Genomic DNA, 24,381 nt, shown 5'->3' on the forward strand with positions numbered 1-24,381 from the left:
GTCATCACCTAGTTTTGCCTTAATGAATGAGGAAATCAAAAATTAATGAGACATTTCTCATATTCAAATTGTTTCAGGCTGTTAAATATTAAAATTCTGAAGTTTATTATGGTGTTACTCCTCAGTGTTTACTACACTGACGTAGCAGAATAAGGTATTAGCAAATAGGGACCTGAATCTGGTTTCACCTGTTTGGGCACAGAGTACAGACAGACAGGTGTAATTTACTTTAATGAGTATAGGAGCTAGTCCATAGTATTTGGGCTCATTTTCTCCTGTCTGATCTGTGTTTTATTCTTTCATGCACAAAGCACAGCTGTGGATCTGAGATCAGCTCCCTACTGCAGGATATGCTATCAGCTGGCAGCATCAATCTAATCTGAGAACATACAGCTGTAGTTCCTCCTTCAACTAAAAATTTTTTAGGCATAGAAGGAGTTGAATGTTCAGTCCACAGAGGAGCTGGATAAGGAGGGAAGGGTCTAGAACTTTTCTTTCAGTCATGAGTGACAGTTCTTGGTAAAATAGACTCCTGGGCAAAAGGGCACTGTAAAGCATCTTCTGTTTCCCACGTGTCTCTCTTTGTGGTGTCTTAGGGTAGATAGGAAACACCAGCCAGAGCTAAACACACGGCTTGGAGAAGCCCCTGGTTTCCACAGCCCTTTAAGGGTGTGCATAAGCTGTGTCAAGCCACAGTCAACACCAGCTGACACTTGGGAGTGTGTTGAGACAGACGTGGGGCAATGATGTTCTCACCTTTCAGGCACATTCAGAGCCCAAAAGAACAGCTTGGTAGCAGTACTGACAAGTCAGATTTTACACTTAGAATTATATTTTAATAAATACTTTGGCTCCTCTAGCCTTTGGTTGACTTTTTCCAACTTCAGTTGTACCATGATACATTTTATTCTCCTTTGAGTAGATATCCTGCAAGGATATTTCAATATCACTAATTCAGTGCTGGTTATGAGAAATACCATAAATAACCAATGATACATAAAAAGGAATATTTAATATTCTGCAGTTTTATTAGTGTATATTAGTTGATCTTTAGGTACAACCTAATTCTTTAGCTCAACAAGCTTATTTTATTATTAAATTATAAGAAAAAACACTCTTAAAAGAATGTTATAAAGGCTCAGAAGTGCTCAATGGATAGAAAATATCAAGATAGTTATATATTCTGATATAGACAACAAATTCAAGGTTACATTTTCTTTACAGGTGACCCCTTCCCACCTCAGCACAAGACATTATTTATTTTTGCTTCATATACAGAATTTCCATATTTTGCAGTGTCTTTATACTATGTATTTTATGGTGCTTGTTTCAGTGTCTGAGAGTTTCACAAACTGTAATCAGGCTTCTTAGCAATCTCTGGCATGAGCACAACCTAGCAGAAAGACCAGAAACAAGGCACAAATAATTTTAAAAACAACAATATATCTACTAGCTGTGGGTATTATTGCAATTAGCTGGGCTCACTTTAAAATATTTTTTTTTTGGAAACCTCAATAAATAAAATTTCCTTTGTTCAAAGTAAGTCACGTGATTTCAGCTGTTCCAAGGAGTTACCAAAACTTCTGCAAATGAGACAGCAATGACTTAAGACCATAAAATTGTTAAAAGGGTTATGTTATTTACTCGTGGTACTCTTGAGAACTGGGTTTACAGGAACAGACAGTAAATATTCTGGGGAAAAAAACTCCTTTAGCTATGATACCATGGGAAAATGTTACTTCCCTCTTTTCAGCCTTTGTGAAGACACACCTGGGGTATTACAATGTGGCTTGGCCACCCAGTGCAAGAGGGAGACTGGCAAACAGGGAGAGGCCAGTGAAAGGCTACTATATTATCAGGGGTTGGGGAGCATGAAATGTTAAGAGAGGCTGGGGTAACTGCATTTGATTAGTCTGGAGAAGAGGAGGCTAAAGGAAAGGTATATCCAATCACTATCTTCATTCAGAAGAGTCTGTCTTGCATTAGAAAGAGTGTCCCCAGCAGGTCACAAGTCTTCCTTCCTCCTGTGCTATGCAGGAGCCCAGAAGAGAAAATTTCAACCTGAATATTTGTCACCACTGAAGAGTAGATGTAAACTGATGATTCTAATCAAAATGTCAGGTAAAGAGGAGATTTATTACAAATCATGCAAAGAAATCGAATGCAGAGTCTTTTTGCAAGTGTTTTGCTCTCCACCTGCATTGTCTGTGGCCTTTGCATGCTCTTGCATGCAAGGATGAAGTCACTAATCACAGCTTACTACAAGGAGGACTGAGACAACCTGTGGTGCTTACATTTGTTCCCCAGGCAAATTACAGAAGGCAGACTAGTGAATGGGGTGGATCTTTGTCCTGACAGTCTTCACCTGTTAGAAGTATACAAATTGTGATCACACTTTGTGTCAGCTTCTGTCATGCCTAAAGCAATAAGAGAGAAAACATAAAGAAAAAGCCCTTAATCTTCAAACAAGGAAATAGCAGTCACATTTCTGAAGCTGGGAATTCCTTAGCACAAGTCACAAGCATTGGCAGTGAAAAGCTTCAGAATGCATAAAGCCCTTCTGAATTTCAGACTTCCAGTCTCACTGAGCATTTAGGCATTCTTTAATCTCAGTGAGAGATTTTTTTAAAAACAAATAATTTCCCTATAAGTATGGAAAAACTGGTGTTCAGTCCTTAGGAACCTGGAAAACCCTTAGTGTCCTACAGGCACTGGTACAGAAACCTCTAAACTGCAGGTGCAGAAAGTTTTGATATTACCTGTGTTTTCTGCCTATGAACTAATCCAAACATTGTAGCCTATTTTTTCTGTCCAAACATTTATTTCATTGATACACAAGGAAACTTAAGCCAGTACTGTCTTGGAGATAACAAGAATTTTGTGCCATCTCTTCCAAAATTTCTGCTCCATCCACTATCCTAAATGATCCTATTGTATCCAGAGGTACTTTTTCTCTTAAAGCCTTGTGCTGTATAATCGTGTAGTAAATCTTGTGCAGAATATTTGTAGCTGTGCTCAGGCAAAATTCCTGGAGTACTGAGATGACTTCACCTGGATTGCTAAATAGAGCAGTCTTTCAATGACAATAGTGCAGCAGTTGATAGGATTAATGAGCTCCAGGTTTATTTACACTCCCCAGAGTGTTGTTTTAGGTTGTTTATAGACAGCATTAGCAATGTTTGATCTAATTCTGAAAGACAGTTCTCCCAATCCATGGACTAGAAAACAATGGAGGTTTTGCAAACCTCATTGTCACATAAATCAAGTAAATACTGCAGTGAGCAGGGTCTAGGGCTGTACACACAATTTCTTCATAGGACCTAAAAACTGATGCTTCAGCACTCTAAATTTTCTATCCAAGCAAGAGTATTTATGATGAAGAAAGGGTAAAGCCTTTGCAAAATTGATACCTCCTGAAAGTACAAGGTACAATCCCATCAGGGACTGAAAAATGGAACCTAAAATGCAGACTTTGAGCCACTAGCGAGTATAATGTTATATATTCTCTGTCGACTGTGCAGAGCTAGGATCCTAAATCTAGCATAGCCTAGGGTTTCCAAGGACCATTATACTCAAGCCACTGGGAGGTGATCAAAAATATAGTTACAACACTTCATGGAAATATTCTTTGCTTGACTCTTGTCAGATGGAAGTCAATAGTCCTTGTCTTATTTCTCCCCTTGTGCATTGTTTCTCTCAGGATAGCTCGTACTGCAATGACAAAGTACAGCTGTTGCTATTTTGGTTCTTAGGAATTTGCAAGGCAGGTGATAGGTCTCCTGGTAAAACTTACACAGAGAGGTAGAGTCAACAGAAAATCCAGATATATCTAGAGATAGCCTGTGTACGTTATTTTGTCTCTAACTTGCTATTCTGAATTGAAAATATTGTCAAAATAAACTAACCCATAGCTTGAAAATCAATGAACAAATCAGCAATTACAGTGCCTAGCAATGTGTCTCAAATAAAGGCTAACAAGACATTTTCCATAGAAAAATAGTGTCAGCAGAAAAAAACCCCTTTAATATTTAAGCAGATTGTGCAGTGTTTGAACAACACAGCTAACAATGTGGTTATTAAACCTATATTCAGAAGAATGAAAAAATTCACTGTGCATTGTTTCAGCCATTCAATTTGTTTTTGAAAATATGGAATATGATTCATAAAATAAACACTCAAATTAAGTAAATTTTATAAATGGCAGGTATAAATATAGGATGCAAAAATATCTATGCAAAGTGAATTAATGGAAAAGAATAATATCACAAGATTATAAAATAAAACTTACATTTGAAAGATATGTCTTTGTTATCCACAGATACAGAGAAGTAACAACATTATAATACTATTTCTGATCATTTTAATCTGTCAGAATTCCTCTTCAGAGTCATAACAATGGGATTTTTCTAATTCTTTGAAAATGTGAAGTCTCAGACTTAATTCTGGTGGGGAATTTTTTCCCCCCTTTTTTTTCTACTTTTCGTTTTTTACAACTTTGTGGAAAAAACTTCTGATTTCTTCCTGAAACAAGTACCAGCATAGGATAGAAGGGTCATATTGCTCAGGAAAGCAGAGGTTTTTAGAAACCATGTCAATATACACCAGATTCTCCTTGCCACCTGCACTTCCCAGCATTTCTGGGTATATGCACCTCAAGCCCTCCGCTTCTACACATTTAATTCCCTCTCTTTATAAACACAGGTACAGGCAACCCACATGTCCCAGCCTCAGACTGTCTCCTAATTCCTGTGAATAGGACTTATAGAATAAATTGTTTTAATTTTTTAAAAATAGATTTTTCCTTAAGCTTGTGACATGTGCCCATACTAAGGAAAGCCAGAGTGAAGGGCTTACTGTTTGTCCTCAACACAGCTTTAATTGAGATAAAACATTCCCTAAAGAAAGGGAACTGGGGCCTGAATGAGAAATTACTTAGGGAAACACAAGGGATGGATTCAGATCCATTTAGGTCTATCAGAACATCTGTATCTCTGTCTCTACAACCACCATCCAGGACAAGATAGTTTTACACATTTGCAGCAAAACCAGAAAAGTACGTACAAGTAGATGCAGATAACTAGAGCTTGGTTTTGTTGATTTGTTTGTTGTTGTTTTTGTAAGGGAGTGTAAATGGCAGATAAACCACAAAAATGACAAAAGGGACAAAACGAAAGAGAGGAGGTGGATTTTGATCTGAACCCTTTTCTTTCATTTTGGGTGCATTTGCAATAAACAGCAAGCAAATGGTGACACAGAAAACTGTCTGTAGCACCCTTTTCTTCCCCAACACACAGGCATGGTTCAAGGGCTAAGATACAAACCCCATTCAGAAGGCAGAGACTGCACCTCTGCTGATTCAGATTGCACTGAAACCTGTGGGCAGTTCTCAGCTCTGTCTTCAAGGATGTGGAATCTGTCTCTCTCTCTCTCTCTTTAAATTTTCTTTTTGTTTTTTTTTTTTTTTTCCATTCAGTCACAGTTTCATTTGGTAAAATTACAGATGTTGACACCTCCTCCCAGTCCTTAACACTCTGCAGGTAGCACTGCTCTCTCTGTACCAAGCTACATGCATTTCCAAGCATGAAGAGGATCTGGAAAGCATCACATAAAGGAAAGGAGTGGTTAATGGCTTTTGAGACCCTGGTTTGGGTGAGGAGATTGATATTTACAGGCTAGGATAATCTGGACCTCCATGTCCTTGATGTTTTTCATAAGTGAGGATACTTTGACTTTTCATGATGGGAAAAGCTTTTAAAAAATCAGAAGTCTCAAACAATTTTTATCTGTGATTTCAGCTTAAAGCGTTTGCTAAATTCAGGATACATTTGAAAATGATTTAAATATTGGCAAAATTACAGAATGGGAACAAGATACCCCCCAAAACCTATTATGTCACAAGGCTCAACCTTCTCTTCAGCATTGTGAGACTCATAGGCTGTCAGACAGAGTTGTTGGGGAGCATAAATGGGCTAAAATCTAAAAAAGTGTGATAAATTCTCACACAGGACTTAACAATGGCTCTGCCTCCTGAAAAAAAGGAGGCAGTGGAGGAATTCATCCAAACAAGTGTTTTCAAATTAAACAGCTGAGGGATCTATGCAGGTACTACTATGCATTTAATTTCATCTAGAAAATAGGCATTTGCTAATTTCTACTTGTTTAGAAGGAAAATATTTATTTACTCTCATTATAAAATAAGAATATATTTTAAATTCAAGCAGTTTTTTGAGGTGGTCTAGATATTTTAAGGAATTTGAAGGCAGTTTTCTCTTCAAATAAGTAAGTACCTGTAAGTGCATTAAAGCATTGTAAAGATTATTTTTAACAAAAAAATAAAGTGGATCTTTTAATTGCATGAAATGGAATACCATTGTTCCTTACTAGTTCATAGAAAATAATTATCTGAGACTGACTGGTGTGAAATAAAAAGGTTTTTCACTACACTTTCATTCATATTAGCACTGCTGAGATGTTTACATACACAATAGTTTGTCTTTATAGGAGGCCTCAATTATCCACTACCTATGGTTCATATATATTATTTTTCTTCCTGAAACTCTGACAAGGATAACCACCTGGAAAGCTGAAAATAAATTTCAAATACAAGATGATTTGTTTAAAGAGGTAGACATTTTAAATTTTTTTTGCCTCTAGTCAAGTAACTGCAATTTTGAATGCAATTATTTTTCCTTGAGATCATACTTGCAGATATGAGCTACATGGAGCCTCTTTTAAAAGTCTTGCTTTGAATATGGATGAGTGAGAACCATTTATGCAACATGTATCTGAAGGTCATTTAATTTTTTCAGAATTAACCCATCACTCCTGGGAAATGACACTGCATTCTAAATTAATGTCAAACATCCTGGGGTGCTATCAAGAGGATATTCAGTTCTGTATGGTGTCCCAGACTGTACGGTATTACATTTCAGAAGCCATTTTCTGTTATAGCACAGGAACATGGCAGGAAGAAATACTATCAGAGTAGCAATAACTATGTAAATGTGTGTGGGAATGGCACCAGTTAAAACTAAAACACTCCATCTGAGTATTTTTATTACTAACAAGTTTTTACTATTGCTAAGCTACTGAGTCTACTTGATTTGTTTAAGTTACGGACCCTTGAAAGTTTGGTCTGATTTTCCTTTTCATATTAACATTATATTTACAAAAAAACCCTAATGAGCCATGCTGCAGCTTCTGGTCTTTGAGTTCTGTTTGGATAGCTAAACATGCAGTTATGCACTGCAGTGCAAATTTTCTGGCTGAAGACAAAAAAACCTAGTGAAAACTACATTATTCTCTGTTTCAAAATTAACAATGGCACAAGGAAACAGCTCTAAAGCTCATATTCATCTACTTGGGGCCAAAATAATAATGAAAAATATCAAGCCAAAGCTGTTTTGCAGAATCACTGTAAGATGTAACAGAAGGAAGATGTGAATGAGCTAGTTAATTGAACCCAGATATTTTCCTCTTCCTGTCACTACTAATATAGTCATTGAAGTTTAATGTTTTTTCTGAGGTATTCGTAATTTCAAATTGTTAACAACTTGAATTGTTTTGCAAAGGCAGATACTGACTGATATCCTCTGAATTATTAGGAATTGCCAGGACAGGTAAGACTAGATCTGCACCTTCATTTCACTTCATAAAAATTCACTTCATAGTAGCAGTGAGGACAAGGGTCACTGAAGAGCTTCGCTGAGTATTTTATAGAGCTGTAGCAGAAGTCTGAAGATTGGCACGAGCAGAGACTGCGTGGGTAGGTCTGGCTGCAGGAGCACCCAAAGGAACAGAAGGGCCAGAGCACTGCTGCATCTGCTGGCACTCAGATGGACAGGTCTCAGACATCCCAGTGCAGCACAGCTACTGGCAATTTCTCAGGACAACTAGAAAGCCAGGAACAGCCTACAACCAAACTAAAATACACAAACAGTAATGGCTCCCATCAAAGTGGGAAGATAAAGAACAGACTAGAGTCCTAGGCTGCCCAAAGAAAGGGATAAAGGATGGTGAGGATAAGCTGTGGACTCACAAAGGCGGGATGGGATAGGATGGAGAGGCAAAATCCATCATCAGCTCCTAAAGGGGACAAAGAAAGTCAAAGTTCAGTCACTCTCCCCAACCTAGGCAGCATGACAAAGTCTCAGACTTGGTGTCCACATAGAGGCACCTCTCCTGGTGCAGGAAAACGTGCATGATTTAAGATTTCTTTTAAAATAAAATTATGTTTTCCTCCCATAAGCATTCTTATGGAGCTTGTAGCAACAGTGTAGCAGCATTACTTTCTACAGCACAGACAAAGTGATCCTCCAGGTCCCCAGAGCAGTAAGGTGGAGCTCCATCATGGAAATAGCAGCAATGAACTGTCACTGAAAATGCTCAAGTTTACAGGGGGAAAAAGATGGGTAAAGATATCAAGTGGTTACCTGAGGAATTATTTCCCCAAGAGCAATACACAGCTTTTAAAATGCTGTGCTCTCCTAGGAGGAAAAGGTGCATAATCAGTGTCCAGCTATGCATAGTGTAGATAATGTTATGGCTGGGAGAACAGCTGATGAAAAGTGCCCTTCTCTATCACCTGCAGGACTTAAGGACCCTGGACCACCCCTGCACTACACACGAGCTGAAGAACTGCCTGCAGCCTTGTCACATTTTGCCTTGCTCTCACTTCACACTTAACAGCATTTCTTACACTAATTAACTTAGTTTTGGGTTTTTTCTCCGTCTGTTTAGAGCATTTATTTGACAGATATCATTATAGAATTCAAGCTGATTCATCAGAAAGGATTTTCTTGTGCTATTTGTCTATGAAGTGTGTCCAAAACTTTATATCAGCAAGTAGAAATAGTCTTTAATTTGGTGCTGGATTGAGACTTAAGCCAAGCAGGGAGGTATCTAGTGCAGTAACAATAAAAGAAAGATGATTTTTTTTGACAGGCAGCCTTGGACCTACCACAATCACAAGGCTGCTGTGCTTGAAAATTGTTTCTCCTCCCTGCTGCTGCTGCTGGTGTGCCTGTCATGGCAACAACAAGCAGTGATGCCATCAGTGGCTTTGAAACATGAGGTGAAACCTCTACCTTTTAGCCTTTTCCCTGCCACCCCGGGGCCCCTTCCCTCCAGTCAAGACTCCATCCACCTGCTTGCCCCACCTGAGTGGCCACTGCCTGCTGGGGGAGCTGGGCTGGTACACAGCATGCTCCAGGCAATTTATGGGCAAACTTGTTGTTAATGGGCTTAGTGTGAAGGCCCCATTCCTTTTCAATCAAAACATTTGGTTCCTTCAGGGGGTTTGCACTTAGCATGATAGAGAGTTCAGCTGCTCTGCAGTTAATAAATGTATCCTACTAGTCACTGTTGTACTGAAGAAATATTCTTTGGTTGTTTTACATTTCAAGGCATACAGTTTGCTTAAATTCACCAGCACTTACTTCCTCAAGCCTGTTCTATATTCATTACGTGCTTATGTTTCCCCTACTTCTATGCATTATAGGGATGCTTGCCATGAAATATATTTCTTTGGATTCTGATATCTTCAAAACACCTCAGGTATTTTCACAGAAATAATTTTATTTTCTTCCAAGTGAAGTTTATTAAAATATCCATTGCTACAGGCTGTAGTATGTGGAATGGAGCCATAACTCATACTTAACAACCTTTTACCAGTCTTACTACTGATAGCTGAATAAATTTAAACTCTCCTTTTGACTGTACTGATTTTTAGATGTGGCATTTCCCTTTGCAACTGGGGTCACTTTTTTCAATGGCCATCAGTGTTCTTACAGGACAGGTGATTAAGGATCATTTCTGGTCTCTCACAAGCATAGAATTCTTAGTGCCTGTTAGGTAGCAGCAATTGTGCTTCTGAAAATACACACTATTTTTCTATTCAATTCGCCAGCACTTTATCTTAATTACTTCCATTTTGTCTATTCTATTTTCCCATTACTTACCAATACAGCAAATGATGACCTGAGGTAGCTGGAGACTGCCATAAGTGCTGCCATAAGTGCTGCCATCCAAGGTTAATTAATCTGTAGCTCTGGACATCACCTCCAAGGCACACTTCTTGTCTCTTCTGCAGTGAAAGAGCTGCGAACCAAGCACTGCACATGTGTCTCCTAGGGATAATACTCAGTTGATTTCCTGTTATCCAAAGCCCGTGATTGACCAGTCAGGGTTGTGTGACCTCTTCCCTCCTCGCCCTGCATGGCACCAAAGCACCACTGTCACTCTGTGCCCACTTGATGTCTTGGTGCAGAATACCTCTGTGCCAGCTTCATGCTCTGCATTTCACCCCTTTGGCTGTGCTTCAGCCTGTGCACTCTGTAGCAGAGAAGGATGAGATCACCATTACTGATATAAAGTAATATTATACTAAAGATTTTAATCTCTTAGGAGGAAAGCATACAAAATAGTACCAAAACTAGATAAATTTCAACTGAATTTCTCTGTACATTCTCAAACAGAAAAGGTAGCTCACAGAGTAAGTGGTTTCTCCATCTCTAGGTGCCTCCACATCAGGATGGGATGCCTCCTGAAAGACTGTTTTAAATGGGGCTAAAACTGTGTGGATCAGCATGAAGCAAAATGCATGGATTGCTCTGACTTCTGCAGCGAGGAAGCTAAACCAGACTAACAGTTGCTTCTTTCTTTAAAATCTTGAACTTATGTTTTTTTCTACACTTGTAGCCTTTTTCAAATTTCTGATTATTATGAGCCCTCCAACCTGCACATCTCTTGGCCAAAAAAAATTGTTTTGGTTAAAAGAAACAGGTAGGCACAATAGGGACAGCAGACAAGAAACAAAATTTCCAATTTCTTACATGACTGCCGACTGTGAGAACCTGGCAAGAGGAAACTGAAGAACCTTCATAACTGGAAGGGCTGAAAAATGCTTTTCCCTTGCTGTATTTGGAAATACTTATCAGTATGATTTTGAAGACAGCATTAAAATCAGTAAGAAATAGAAGGGAAATGAAGGACAGAGTTTAAGCACTACAAATTCTGCTTTTGCTTTGTTTCCCTTTTCCATTATTTGTATTGACTACAATATTAATGTGAGACAGCAGTAGCTAGGACACTTCTTGAAGACCGTTCAGAGGAACTTTTCATTTTTGCTTCCAAGGACAGAAAATTGAAGCAAACTAAATATGGCTTATATCAGAGTATGGATGGAAATAAACATATCTTGTATTCCCAGTACCTATGTGACTAGGTAATAAGATACAGAGAAAGAAGATCCATAACGCAAGAAAATAAGCAACAGAAGCCAAAGGAAGGAAAGAAATTAAAAAACCTCAAAATCTGATATTGTTCCATGATTACATCAGTCTATTTAGCTTTGCAAATTACAATTTTGATCTGATTGTTAACTTTGCTGAACAATTTGCAATGTGTGTAATTTTTTTTCTGTGCCTGCAAGAACAGCCAATGAATCAAGACACTGTGTCAAGACAAATCACTGCATTTGTAGTAGGTTTTTCACTTGCTTTAGTCCAAATAACTTTAGCGTATACTGACATCCAATATTCAAATATGCAATATAAATTTAATTTGCAGTCTCTTGCATTTCTAATGCATGGGGAATTTTTAACAGAGTGCAACCATTTTAAATATTTATAAAAACTCACAGGACTGCAAAGTTATTGGATATTATAATTTCTTCATACATAAACATGACAGTAAAAAGATAGGGAAAAAAGTAAGAGAGTTCTACTTCATTGCTTTATTATTAAAGGTTGTTTGAAAGAAGTTTCAATATTAAACAAAAAAGAGTTTATCAGAAAGGCACCTGAAAGTTCACAGAAGGCAGGATGCACAAGCAATAAAGGAGGAGAAGTGAGCTCTGGGAATCCTCTTCAGAGGGTAGTGATTGTTGAGAGATGAAGTTGCACCTCAAGGGCTGCTCATTCCCTAAAGCATGGCAACTAAAGTGAATGTGCCTTTTTTCATGCCCTTGTTGTGGTTCACCCCAGCCAACAGCCAAGCTCCACATAAGCACTGACTCACTCACTCCTCTTCCAACAAGACTGGTAAGAAAATCAAAAGGGCAAAAGCAAGAAAACCTTGTGAGTTGAGATAAGGACAGTTTAATAGGGAAAGCATTAGCCACACAGACAAGTAAAGCAAGGCAAGGAATTAATGAAGTGCTTTCCATGGGCGGGCAGGTTTTCAGCCATCAACAGCAGAGCAGGGCTGTATCACCTGTAATGGTGACTTGGGAAGACAAATCCATCACTCCAAATGTCCCCTCCTTCCTCCTTTCCCTCCCCACTTTATATGCAGAGCTTGATGGTCCATGGTCTGGAATGTCCCTTTGGTCAGTTTGGATCACCTGTCCCTGCTGCGTCCCCTCCCAACCTCACAAGCACCCCCAGCCCCCTTCCCAGTGGGGCAGTACAAAAAGCAGAAAAGGCCTTGGCTCTGAGTAAGTGCTGCTCAGCAATAACAAAAATATCTCTGTATCATCAGCCCTGTGTTCAGCACAAATTCAGCCACTGTGAAGAAAATTAACCCTACCCCAGTCAAAGCTTGCACAGCCCAGCAAACCAAACCACTCCTGACTGTTCACCTGGCACTGTGCACCCTCCCAGACAGAGGAAGTCAGAATGATAGATGGATGACCATGGCCACCCTCCTTGGCTACAACTAACTTCTCTTTGAGATTTGCCAAGTATCACTAAAGAATTCAGCCTTCAGGCTGATCTAGTATATACTGGATAATTTTAAATCAGCTGAGCTGTTAAAAGTTATGTGCAGTTTCTAGTTGTAATCACAGCCCGGCAGTGGGTACAAAGATTGGGTTTTTTCCCGACTTGAGTTATTTTTATACAGAAAGCTGTTCTCACTTCCTTTAAATCTTTTGGAAGAACTAAATGGCAACCCCCCTGGCTCCCTTCTTTAAGTGAGCAGAGGTAGATGGGGCACGAAGGGTGAAAAGACATCTTCATGCAGCCTAATAGAAGTGGAAAAGGGTATGTTTGGTTCCTTTTTCAGCACCTAAAGAACAGGCTAACAAGTAAGAGACTCATGGAACCCAGACAAGTTCTGCTAAGTTGCCTGGTTCTTATGCTCAGCCTAATGCTTTGTGATTTCAGGAGATAGTGAAAAACAACGAAAAATAATAATAATAAAAATTAAGAGTTCACACTTACACCATTCGAAATAACTAAATAAGATTCGAGCAGGAATGCAATTGTTTACATACCAGATCTTCACATATCAGGGTACTGCAATGTAGTTTAGCAAGATGAGTGGCTAATGATACAATATTCAGTTCTGCACATCACCTCAAAGTACAATGTTGCTAAAGTGCAAGTGCACTGAGGCCACAGTCAAAATACCCCAAATTGCAGAAATGGATTGAAACAAGCATAAGAAATAGGCTGTTAAGCAGGGGTAAAATGCAAATCAGTGCTCCCCCTAATAAAATCCGAGTCAACAAACAGTAAAGGTCACAATAAATCCAGAGGATAACTGGAATTTCTTAAGAGCAGAATTCCCATCATTATCATAATGCTAGAACATGAGTTCCCCAGTGTTCTTGCAAAAATGAGCAACAAGAAAAGAAGAAAAGTGTTAAGAGCTTGTTTTCTCTTTCATTAAACAATTATCAATTGTTTTATTCAGATGTTAAATTACCTTATACTGTGAAACATAAGAGTACACAAGATATGTTGCATTACCCAGGAATGAGTCTCTGAAGGACAAGGAAAGAGGAAGGCACCTGGAACTACCAGTTTGGCTTTTTTTTTTTTTCCTAGCAGACCTTGTTGTAGTTCAATATCAATTGGGAATGCTGTTTTATGTTACTTGTGGGCTAAGAAGAAAAATAGTAAAAGGAAAGGTTGTGTTTTCTACAACTCCATTAGTGAGCTGCAGCATCAGTTCCACACTGGGCCCAGGACAACAGGAAAATATTGATCCATTTTGTTGGGAACCAGGAGATGAATGATGCAGGATGGGGCCAGGTGTCTGCACAGGGTAGGGATGAAACACTCAAAATCATTCCAGGGAAAGCCTAGATCCAGGATTTCCATCTCAGCCAAGAAAGCCTTGGGGAATTTGTTAAGCCTTTGATAACTTTAAATACAATGCCTAGGAAAATAAAGGCAAGCCTATATTTCATTTTGGCCTGGCAGTTGGCAATTGACCCAGCAATTCATAAATAGTCAGTTAAATAAACTGGAGTGCTGCTAAACACTCTAGTCTAACTTGTTTAGAGGTTTTAATTGCAAGTGAAAAAACACAATACAGTTACCTGAGCAGTGGAGTTCAGCTGACAGAAATAAAAGCAAAACTTATGACCTGGCATCACATTCAAAGGAGGACATAGATAACAAAGTGGATTCCTTCATCTCCTCTACCACAATATCATTGATCTCTTCCAAAAATACAGAACAATATGAATCTTTTACAATATCATCACTGCAGCTTCTTGCTCAGTGGTAACTCAACTTGAAGTTTGTGAAGAAAAGCCAATATACAAACTGAAGCAGTCCTGTACTTCGCCATTTTCATCAGCCTTCAGAAACAGACCTTTTCAACTTCAGCAATGGGAAATATCACTCTGATACCAAATTTATCACACAACAAATATAACTGATACAGAGGAACACAATGCAGTACTCTACAAGTGGAATCAATATGGTCCTCAGCAATAGAAAATTATTCTGTAATGAACAAAATAAAGAGAAAAAATAACTATATATAGGAAGCAGAGGGTAGAGACTGTACCACCCCACATTCCACCTCAGTAGGAAAATTATACTTGTCATGACATGATTTAAGATTTATGCAAGAAATTCAGAAATACTTCCACAGATACAAGAAGTCCAAAAATACTAATCTCGTCTTTATCACAATTCTCTCACATTTAATACACAAACATATAAAGTTTAGAGAAAAAATACATTTTAAAGAAGTAAGAAATGCAAGTATATGTTCCATTATATATTACTCCTTTTATAGACCACAGCCTTATAAGAGTTATCACATATAAGAGAAAGACACTTCACTGAGCACACAATCAAGAACCTAAAACCATGAAGTCTCCAGTTAGAGAATTTTGTTTGCATTTATAATAATTTTTCCTTCATTTGCTCCATCTGTCTGTGGGACAGGATTTCTGGCTCGTCCATATGGAGTATAACAATACTGAGATACTTGCAAAGAAATAATTGAGAGAAATCAAGTTTGGGATAATAAAATAAATACCTTGAATTTACAAAGTTCACTTCTAGTTAAATGAAAACTGCCTACCACATTGTCTCTGGAGGTGCTGCAATACCTATTTCTGGCAACATTACATCAGCTCAGCCCAATTAAAACAAAAGCAGGGAGCACAGCAGCCCTCGGGTGACCTCGCTGAGCACACGGGGGTTTTCCTGCCAAGAAAAGCCTCATTGCCAGGGCCATGTGGTTTGGCAGTGTACACACTGGAGCTGCTGATGGGAGCAGGAGGAAGCAAGCAGCACGTTTGTCTCAAGAAAACAATCTTTGAGAACCATCAGAGACCACAATGGTGAGGAGCCCTGGCTTTTGTCACTAGTGGGTGAGCAGCACCTCATCACTGCAGATCCACCAAGCTAAGGGGAACACGACTTTTAAACAACTTGGTGCTTTATAGCGTTTGGGTACCTTTAATGCTGCAAGATCTGGTCAGACATTTCTTGCAACCTGAGCAGATCCATTTGGCTCCAAAGTTACTAAGGCTCCTTCCTCTTCACATTGATCCATTCCCTTTTTAAAACATGATGACCTGGGAGATGTGCAAACTCTTATTTGCAGTCTTCTCCATACTTCCTACAGCAGAATGGATTATTTTCAGTTCCTTTTTGCATTTTTAATTCTCGCCTGTCTCTGTTTTTTCCCTCTGAAAGTTTGTAGGCATATGTTACTACAGAAGGGGAAGTCAGTTGTTGATGTTTTAGGAAGTCACCCACAGGCAGTAGTGATGAAGTTTATGATTTTTCATTTATTTCCCTTACTGGTCATTCAAAGTTTCCTTTGGTAACAGGTGCTTGGCTGAGGCCTGATAAAGTTTCCTGGGCCTCTGGGGTACTGTGTGACTGTCATTGACAGAGGTGCTCTTCGGTGCTTCCTTGAGGGGTTTCTTTCCCATCTTTTGATGCAAATCAACACAGTCCAATTTTAAGCAGATCAGATGATTAACATCAGATGAGAATCTGCCATCCTCCATTTTAACTTCCTGGAAAACAACTAGTGATTGAAGGCTATCCTGCCTAGCAATCAGCAGTCAGTCGTAAAAGCACTTCTTCAATTAGATGCAAGCTCACGATCAAAAGTTAAAAGTCCACCAAAAAAACCTGTGAGAACAGATTTCAGAATGATAATCCTTATGCTGAAGTGCATAATGCTGCTGAAATATGTATTCAAAGACCATTCCTGCATAAGTACAATAGCTGCTCAAATTCCCAGGGAAGAAAATTATTTGAATAAGATTTTTTTATCCAGTGGCAACAACATTTTTTTTTGCATTTTTCTCTTAAATAGCATATACTGGCTATCACTGTCATTAAAACATACATTTTCTAAATCCCTTAAGCCACTGTTTCTACTTACTCTCTTTGAGGATGTACTAGCTGGTAGCACGGGAACTTTCATCATATATCAATTAGTAAGTGAAAAAGAACTGCTGCACATGTTAATTTACTGTTTTCATTAGATGGAGCTGAACAGTATTAACACTGATGAGTCTAATGAAATGAATATTATATCTCAGTGGATAGTCTGACTCAAAGATATAAAACTACCTGCAGGAATTTTCCACACTGAATTCTGAGTGGAAAACCAGCTCATATAGCTGATACACTCACACTGATCCACAAAAAATTGCACGTAAAAAAATTTAATTTCTTAAAAGAATGTGTTTGGGAGAGATAAAATTTACTTTCTGAACAGGATGAAAGTGCTGTTTTTCTGGTAAAATTTTCATTACCTGCTTTGTATCACTTGTCCCAGAGCCTTTCTGTTGCAGGACTTGGAATGTGTCTGTTCCCAGTGCCCCCGGCTGTCAGGCTGTGATTATGCAGCCATCCGTGGGAACACTAAATAATGTCACAAGACATGAAAACTGTATTAACTTTCCAGTGAGGGGAAACAGGAGGGACACTTCTCTTAGCTTATCATCACTTTTTCTTCCAGTTTGCATGAATTAAACAGTGATGTCTGCAAAAGGACTTGGGAGCTTCAGCCAGTATTTAAGTGGGGCTTGCACACTTCTGAGTCAGCTCGTGGGCTCATGAAAGCCAAAGCAAAACAAAGTCTTTGTTTTCAGAATAATACAACAGAATGGAATTTCTTCAAACTTTATTACTTACTCAAAATCTAAATTATTGCAATTTATTTTCTTTTGTCACTGTAGAAGGCAGAGCAATATCAGCCAGAAATACATGTATATAAGGTAAATGATACTTGACTCTTTCTGAGCAGGGGGCATCACAAGAAAATTTGAGTTAATTGAGTGAGATAGAGGGAAAGATTGTTAAAAGGGGTAGAAAAGGTAAGAAAAAACCTCCCCACTGCCTAAGAATTGAGAAGCAAGACGAAGCAGAAAAGAGGTGAAAAACAGAGAGGTTGGAGTGTTTTTCCAGCCATATTTGGAGAAACACATCATTCTTAACTCCACATGATGAATTCCATGCAGTCATGAAAAAATGCAAATCCCTTGCCCTAAAGGCAAAGGTAAAGCAGAACAGTTCTGCCTAATAATACCAAAAGAGAGTTCAGGAAAAAGAGTAAGAATTCCACCATTACTTGCAACTAAATCCTGCCTCTCAGCCACCTTCAGCAGCTGCGTGACTCAGACTATTTCTGACCTATCTGAGGCATGGGCTAGAATCTGTCAGGGTTGCCTGTCTGGGGTGGGTTGCCTTTGGCTGGATGCTAGGTGTCCACCAAACTGCTCTATTATTTCTCTTCTCAGCAGGACAGGACAGGGAGAAAATAAGACAGGGAAAAACCGAAAAACCCTCATGTGTCAAGATAAAGGCAGTTTATTAAAGGAAAAGCAAAAGCCATGTACAGAAGCAAATTAAAATGGAAATATTTTCTCCTACTTCCCATCAGCAGGTGATGTCCAACTACTTCTCAGAAGGCAGGCTTTCAGCAAGTGCTCTGGAAGACAAATGTCAAAATAACAAATGTCCCCCTCCTCCTCCCCCTTTCCCCTAGCTTCTCTCGTTGAATGCATTTCATACGGTACAGAGCCTCCCTTTGTTTAGTTTGGGTCAGCTGTTCTGGCCAGGTCGTCTTTCAATCTCTTTCCCTCCCTGAGCCTACTGGTGATGGGAGAAAATTGGGGAGACAGCCTTGGTGCAGCAGTAGCCAAACCCCCGGTGTGTTATCAGCACCTTTCCAGATACCCATATAACCCACAGCACTGTGAGGGCTGCAATGGGGAAAATTAACTCCATCTGAGCCAGAATCAATACATTGCCATCACTAGCAGATCTGCAGAGGAGTTGCAATGAGAGAGAGAAACTCAGCTGCTTAACTAATGCAAATTAGTATCGCTTCATTATCTTCATAGAGCTCTGACAAATGTATATCAGCTGAAGATCTGGCTTATTCTGTCTTGTTCTGCTCCAAGCAAACACACTCCTTTTATCTCTATTTTAATGCAAAGCACCTAATAAAACCTTCATTTTGACACAAGTGGGCTGCATGAGTGAGAAAAAAAGCTGATAAGCTTCTCAATAGTTGGCAACAAGATCCTCAACTAATGAGTAAAAGATCTGAATCATGGTCTTACTCTTCCGATGACGAATATTTCTAGTAATTGATGTCAGTAACACAGGCCTTGGAGAGGGACTGGTTTGGGTAGGAGACTTAATTCTTCTGGAAAGAATTTCAGAATGCAAGCCCATTTTCAAAGAGCTCTTTTCTTCCTATTAAGAGCCACTTCAGCTTCACATTTTCTTCTGTATTCCCAAAGTGGCACAAGCAAATGCTCAGCTGGTTCAGATGGTGCTAAACACTTGCTGCAACCCCTCTTGTGCCCTAATTCCTAGCACGAGACTTGGCAAAGCAGGGAGGGCAACCAGCTCTTCCCTCATTGCAGAATGCCAGGTGGTGATTGCTGAAGCAGCGTCGATGCTGACGGAAGAGTGAGTAAGGCTTCGGATAAATAAAATCTATGTTAGGATTTCAAGCATCCCACACCATAGAAGGATCCAGGAATCCTGCTAAAATGACACCATCCAGTTGATATTTTACAGATATTTTTGAACTCCATTTCCTTATCACTTTTTTAAAGGCCAATTTCTTTGTTAACATGTAAAAGAGGATTTGAAAAGGTCTCACATCTATGTCCTATATGATAAAACAGCTAGTGGTTTGCATGACTGATTTAGAGATTGCTTCCATCTGCAGTATTCTAAATATCATGTCTCATTTCAGAAGAGAAAAGTGGCATAAATATGTGACTAAGTGACATAAAAAATTTGACACCTAAGGAATAGCATTTTCTGCATGATCTCAAACTCGATAGAAACGAAGCATATATTTTTCATGCTAAAAGATACTAATCTGAACATTCTGCAGAAATGGGGCCCATTGACATTTACCTGAGAAAAAATTATACACAAATTCTATGTGTGAACAAAAAAAATGCATAGTCCCTTCAAACATTGCCAGTGATCTAAAATTAGTCTGGAATTCAATTTAATTGGAATTGGAAATAGAAATTGGTTCCAGTTAAACCAAAATATTTTTGATGAACCCAATGTATGCAATAGGAGTTTTCTTTCCAAGAAAGTAGATTAGTAGAAAAGATCCAAGAGAAATTTTCACAGCAAAACTTTGTAAACAGAAGAAAACAGTAATTTGCTGTCTCACAGCCAAAGAGAGTCTTATGAGAAAGAGGATTATCCTCAAATTTTTTAGAATACAGAAATTTCTGTTTTGACCCTTCAAATTGATGGCAGTATGTTATTAGGAATAAACCTGCATTTGTTGAAGAAACTTCCACAACAACAACAAAACCTAAGCAGAAATAACAGCGAGTGTATCCAATATGCATATATGGTTAATTTTGTTGTTCACAAGCACCATCTGGAAAAACCTCATCCACAAAAATAAAAAAACAAGAAAAGAAAAGTGTTTTCTTCTCTGTATTTCATTAAAATCTGAACTTCATGAAGAGATGGGTCAAACTGAATGGCAAGTTAAATTTTACAACAGCAACACAAAACAAATGCAAACAAAGCTAAAATTGTGAATATATTGTATGATCTCCTATGCTTTGGTTTTGTGGTTCTCCAGAAAAGCCTGGAGAAGTATTGCTGGATAGGTTCTCCAAAGTGCATCTGCATGCCTTACAGTTGCTCTTTTCCAGCCTGTTCAGAAACATTTCCTCTCTTTCCTGGAAATACAGCTGAAAACTTGACTGGGGATTACAACAGGGGTCTTGGCATTACTAACAAGAGTTAAAAGACAGTTCTATGTGATGGTTGCACTTGTAGTTTATACATCCCAGAATGGTATTTCCCTTTTTTTCAGACCCACATGCAGCTCAAAATACATGATATTGCCAGGATACTCCCTGAAGAATGGCTCTGAAGAACAGAATAATCCAGTTGGTGATGCTGTGCTTGATGCACCCCTGGATGTTGGTTGCCCTCTGGGCTTCCAGGACACACTGATGTTTTGTGCAGACTGCTGCCAACCAGCATCCCCAGATTCCTTCCTGCAGGGCTGCTCTCCAGCCATTTCCCTCCCTATTTGTACTTGTGCCTAGTGTTACTTCATCCCAGGTGCAGAATCCAATATTTGGACTTGTTAATTATCATGCCATTAATGATTGCCCGATAGGTGCTCCAATCTATCTAGATTAGAGACTGGAGTCCTGTGCTCTCCATTCCCTAGTAGTTCACTAGGCTGTATCTGGTTATGTGTAGCATGTTCCATTTATTCCTACTGAATGTGCAAATTTTTTTCAGATTATTTCCCCGTTTTCTTTTTTCTACCTTGCAGCATAACTATAGTTATTCTGTTTGTTTGGGTTTTTTTAGTATAAGCACCCTATCTGTTCCTTCACCAAGACCACCGGTGAAAACAAATTGGAAAGCAAAATCCTGCAGAGCTGCATAAAGATATCTTCCCCTTTTGTCAAGAAAGTGCTGAAAAGTATTTTTTGAGCTCAGTTTTGCTTGCAGGTTAGGGTTTTTTCCTCTAAACTATGATCCTGCAGCTTACTTGTGAATATGATGTTAAACATTGTGAAAAGCCTTACTAAGAACTAGGTAAAAAACATTCACACTCCCATTCTACCCACCAATGCCATTATTCCACTGTAAAAAGAGTTGCTTGGATCTGTGAAGAACAAGTTACATGCTACAAGTCAGACAAAAAGAGAGTTGATGCAACTCCTCTCACAATTTTACAGTTACTTATGAATGTGTTGCTGAATGATCTGTTCCAGAGTTTTTCTGGGTCTTAAAGTTATGCTGAGTGCAATGTACCTCACTTGCTTCTCTTCACCCTTGTTCCTCCTAAAGAAAGGGGGGAAAACAAAAATGATGAGATCAATTTGTGATGCTTCATCCATTCCCTCTGTGAATCCCCAGAGCTGGCTGCTCCTGGCTCCCACATCCTTTTAGCAAGTGCTTTTTCTATCAAAGAATGAAGCTCATCAGGTCTGGAAGAGCTACGAGCACCTTATTTATCTAAGTATCTTATTTACTTCTGAGACAGAAAGTTTATTGCTGGCATTAACTTTGCTAATCTCTCTGTCATGGTGCCTCTTCTATTAATGATTGAAAGGTAACACTATCTACCTTGCTTAATAGTTAATTAAAAAACCCCCAAACCTTCTGCAACACTTCTTATCCTTTATAAAATATAATGATGGCAAATGTTTCCTGAAATTCAATTAGAAATTCGGTTTACAAAAATTCAATACCATTCATAATTGCAAATGGTTGAGGCATGCAACGGAATGAATTATTGTCTATTGTATTTCCTTTAAATCCTGGTTAACCTCTTGCTGCTTCTAAATTGGAATAAAAGCAGAGATGTAGAATGAGCGTACCCTCAGAATATCAATATAAATTGACTGAAATATGTTGCTGAGGATGCAACTTGCATGCTAAAAAAATCACTTCAGTTGTGATACAGAACTTGAAAAAGGGAGAATAATTCAATAATGGTAATGAAATTTCATCTTCTTAAAATGTTATTAAATGCTATGTAAATCATTGTTAATTATATTCAGCAGTGAAAATACTGCTGTGTAGATACTATTTCAGTGGCAATGAGCACAAGAAAGACAAAATGATAGTTTTTCTTGCTATACTTGTACTGGAAAAGGGGAACTTTGACACCTTTTGATGAGTAGAAAGATATTAAACCTGAAGGGAAAAGTCAGCCCTAGATAAAACAAGTTTTTGATCTGGCAACTTCTAAAAGGCAATTTGCACTTGATCTGACTCACATATTAAAAATACACAGTAGACAATTAATTCAAAGAGTAGTGGCTTTTCAAAGTCTTATTTTTGAAAGAACTAACATTCCCAGAATTAAATGAAAATGCACTTTTAGAAATACGCAAGTTGAAAGTGCTGTAATCCTTAATATTGGAGGCCATGCTACCCTCCTTCCCTAATTTTTGCAAAAATCCGTGTTTGGAGGACTGGAGGAAAAGTTTAACTCAAGTGCTGGGGCATTATTTTAGCCTTTATTCATAAAGGCATTTGAGCGTGTGCTCAGTTCTCATTTAAATCAATGAGGGTTAAATGTTTCGGTCCAGGGCAGGTCTGTGTTTACTTCCTTTCATGAGTCACCCTCAATCTTCAACAATAAAAGAACTCTAGAAGTAACTATTTAATGTTTTTTAAAAATAGATAAATGTCTGTAGCTGTACAAACATTTAACTTTTTTTCTCTGAAGATTTTGTGTAATTAGGGTTTGCAGTAATTGGCAAAAATGGTGTAAGACTGGAGGAGAAGAGAGAAAGAGACTGGTTCCTTTTTATCTGAGGTGTGATAGAAATATTGCTGCACATACTGGGTGTGAGGACTGCAGGGCTGTGCAGTGCTCTGCTGAGGCACCTGCAGGGTCTCTGCTTCCATCTGGAGGGGAATCACCTACCAAACAAATATTGTCCCCAGAAAGCAACCAAAATGCTCTCCCACAACGCCACATTAGTCCTCCACTTAATACATCAAGAGACAAAACAAATAAGGCATGAAAAAGTGCAGCATTTTAAGGAAAGTTGCAGTAGGAGGAGATATTAACAATCAAGGTTAAGAAAGCAGAATAAAAACTTTAAAGGGCGCTTCTCATATCCACTGAACCTGGAAGACTCAGGCTGCTCAGTTTGCAGCTCTCGTCAAAGTTTACACCAACTGCAGTGAGCTCAGAATTGGAGCTGAGGGCCCCAGTTGAGGAGAGCACTCAGTCAAATCCTTAAGTGTTTTGTTGACGAGGGCTAGGTTGAAGGATGTGCTTAATGTGCAGGTGCCAGTGCTCACAGAAACTGAATTGAAAATGCATGTCTCGCAAGGACTGCAGTGAGAAGTTTCACATTTGCAGAAGTTCTGCTGGAAGAACCTTCTGCACATAGTTTGCAGAAAGGCAACACAAGCAGTGGCATGACAGTGACAGGAAAAATGAAGGATCATTTAAATAAATATATAAAGCCACTTATCATCTGCTCCACCTGAAACCCCAGTTGAGAGAAATTCAATGGAATACTGGCATCATGTGGCAAGTTGGAAACACTTTGAGTTTACTATTCTTTTTTTGTCCTTGAACAAATACAGAACATGCTGTACTGTAGGGCAGGAAAACAACCTTTGCCTTCAGCTTATAAACAAATCATGAGGAACAGATAGTTTAAAAAGCATCTGTTGGACAGACCAGACAGAGAAGGAAAATTGATGTAAACTGTGCCTTGGCACAAACATGGGCCACTTTAGCATGTGTGAAGTTATTTTACCTTCTCTGCCTTCTCTATGACAAGAACTGACCCAAAGGCACAACCAAAATGTGCCCTTAAGATGCTGAACATGCACAAACAAGAGTAAGCAGTGCCTGTATCCTTCATAACATTTAAACTAAGGCTTCTAGACAATCACTATTCAGGAGCCATTGGCTAAAACCACAAAGGGTCCAGGGAGCTGCAGCCATGGGAATGTCCCCACTATGGCACTGCACTGCAGCTGCACTCGCTGCTGTTTCCTCGCTTCTCTTCTCTCTCTCTTACACACACACACACACACACACACACACATAGAGAGTGAATCCTGCACTCAGCATCGCCCTGACTTCAACAAGACAGGTGCTCTCACAAAAGAGCTGGTGCTGCTAAAGGTACAGTCATGGTACTAGAAAAAAGGGAATTGTTTG

The 24,381-nt window shown here is 38.9% G+C and overlaps 1 long non-coding RNA gene across 5 annotated transcripts in view; it reads right to left on the reverse strand.

The window, feature by feature from the left end:
- Nucleotides 1–1,009: 1,009 nt before the first annotated feature.
- LOC148224457 (uncharacterized) overlaps nucleotides 1,010–24,381 on the reverse strand; it is a 55,473-nt gene continuing 32,101 nt past the window's right edge. For 2 of the 5 annotated variants that reach the window (XR_015802656.1, XR_015802653.1), the window contains exons 3-4: nucleotides 9,960–10,332; nucleotides 1,010–8,085 (exon numbers count right to left, since the gene is read on the reverse strand). This is a non-coding gene — a long non-coding RNA (uncharacterized LOC148224457). The remainder of the gene's footprint in view (nucleotides 8,086–9,959; nucleotides 10,333–24,381) is intronic. The other 3 variants (XR_015802657.1, XR_015802655.1, XR_015802654.1) reach the window with 3 other exon arrangements.

This window comes from Sturnus vulgaris, chromosome 3, assembly GCF_052056855.1.
Source record: "Sturnus vulgaris isolate bStuVul1 chromosome 3, bStuVul1.hap1, whole genome shotgun sequence".
NCBI classification, from domain to species: Eukaryota; Metazoa; Chordata; class Aves; order Passeriformes; family Sturnidae; genus Sturnus; species Sturnus vulgaris.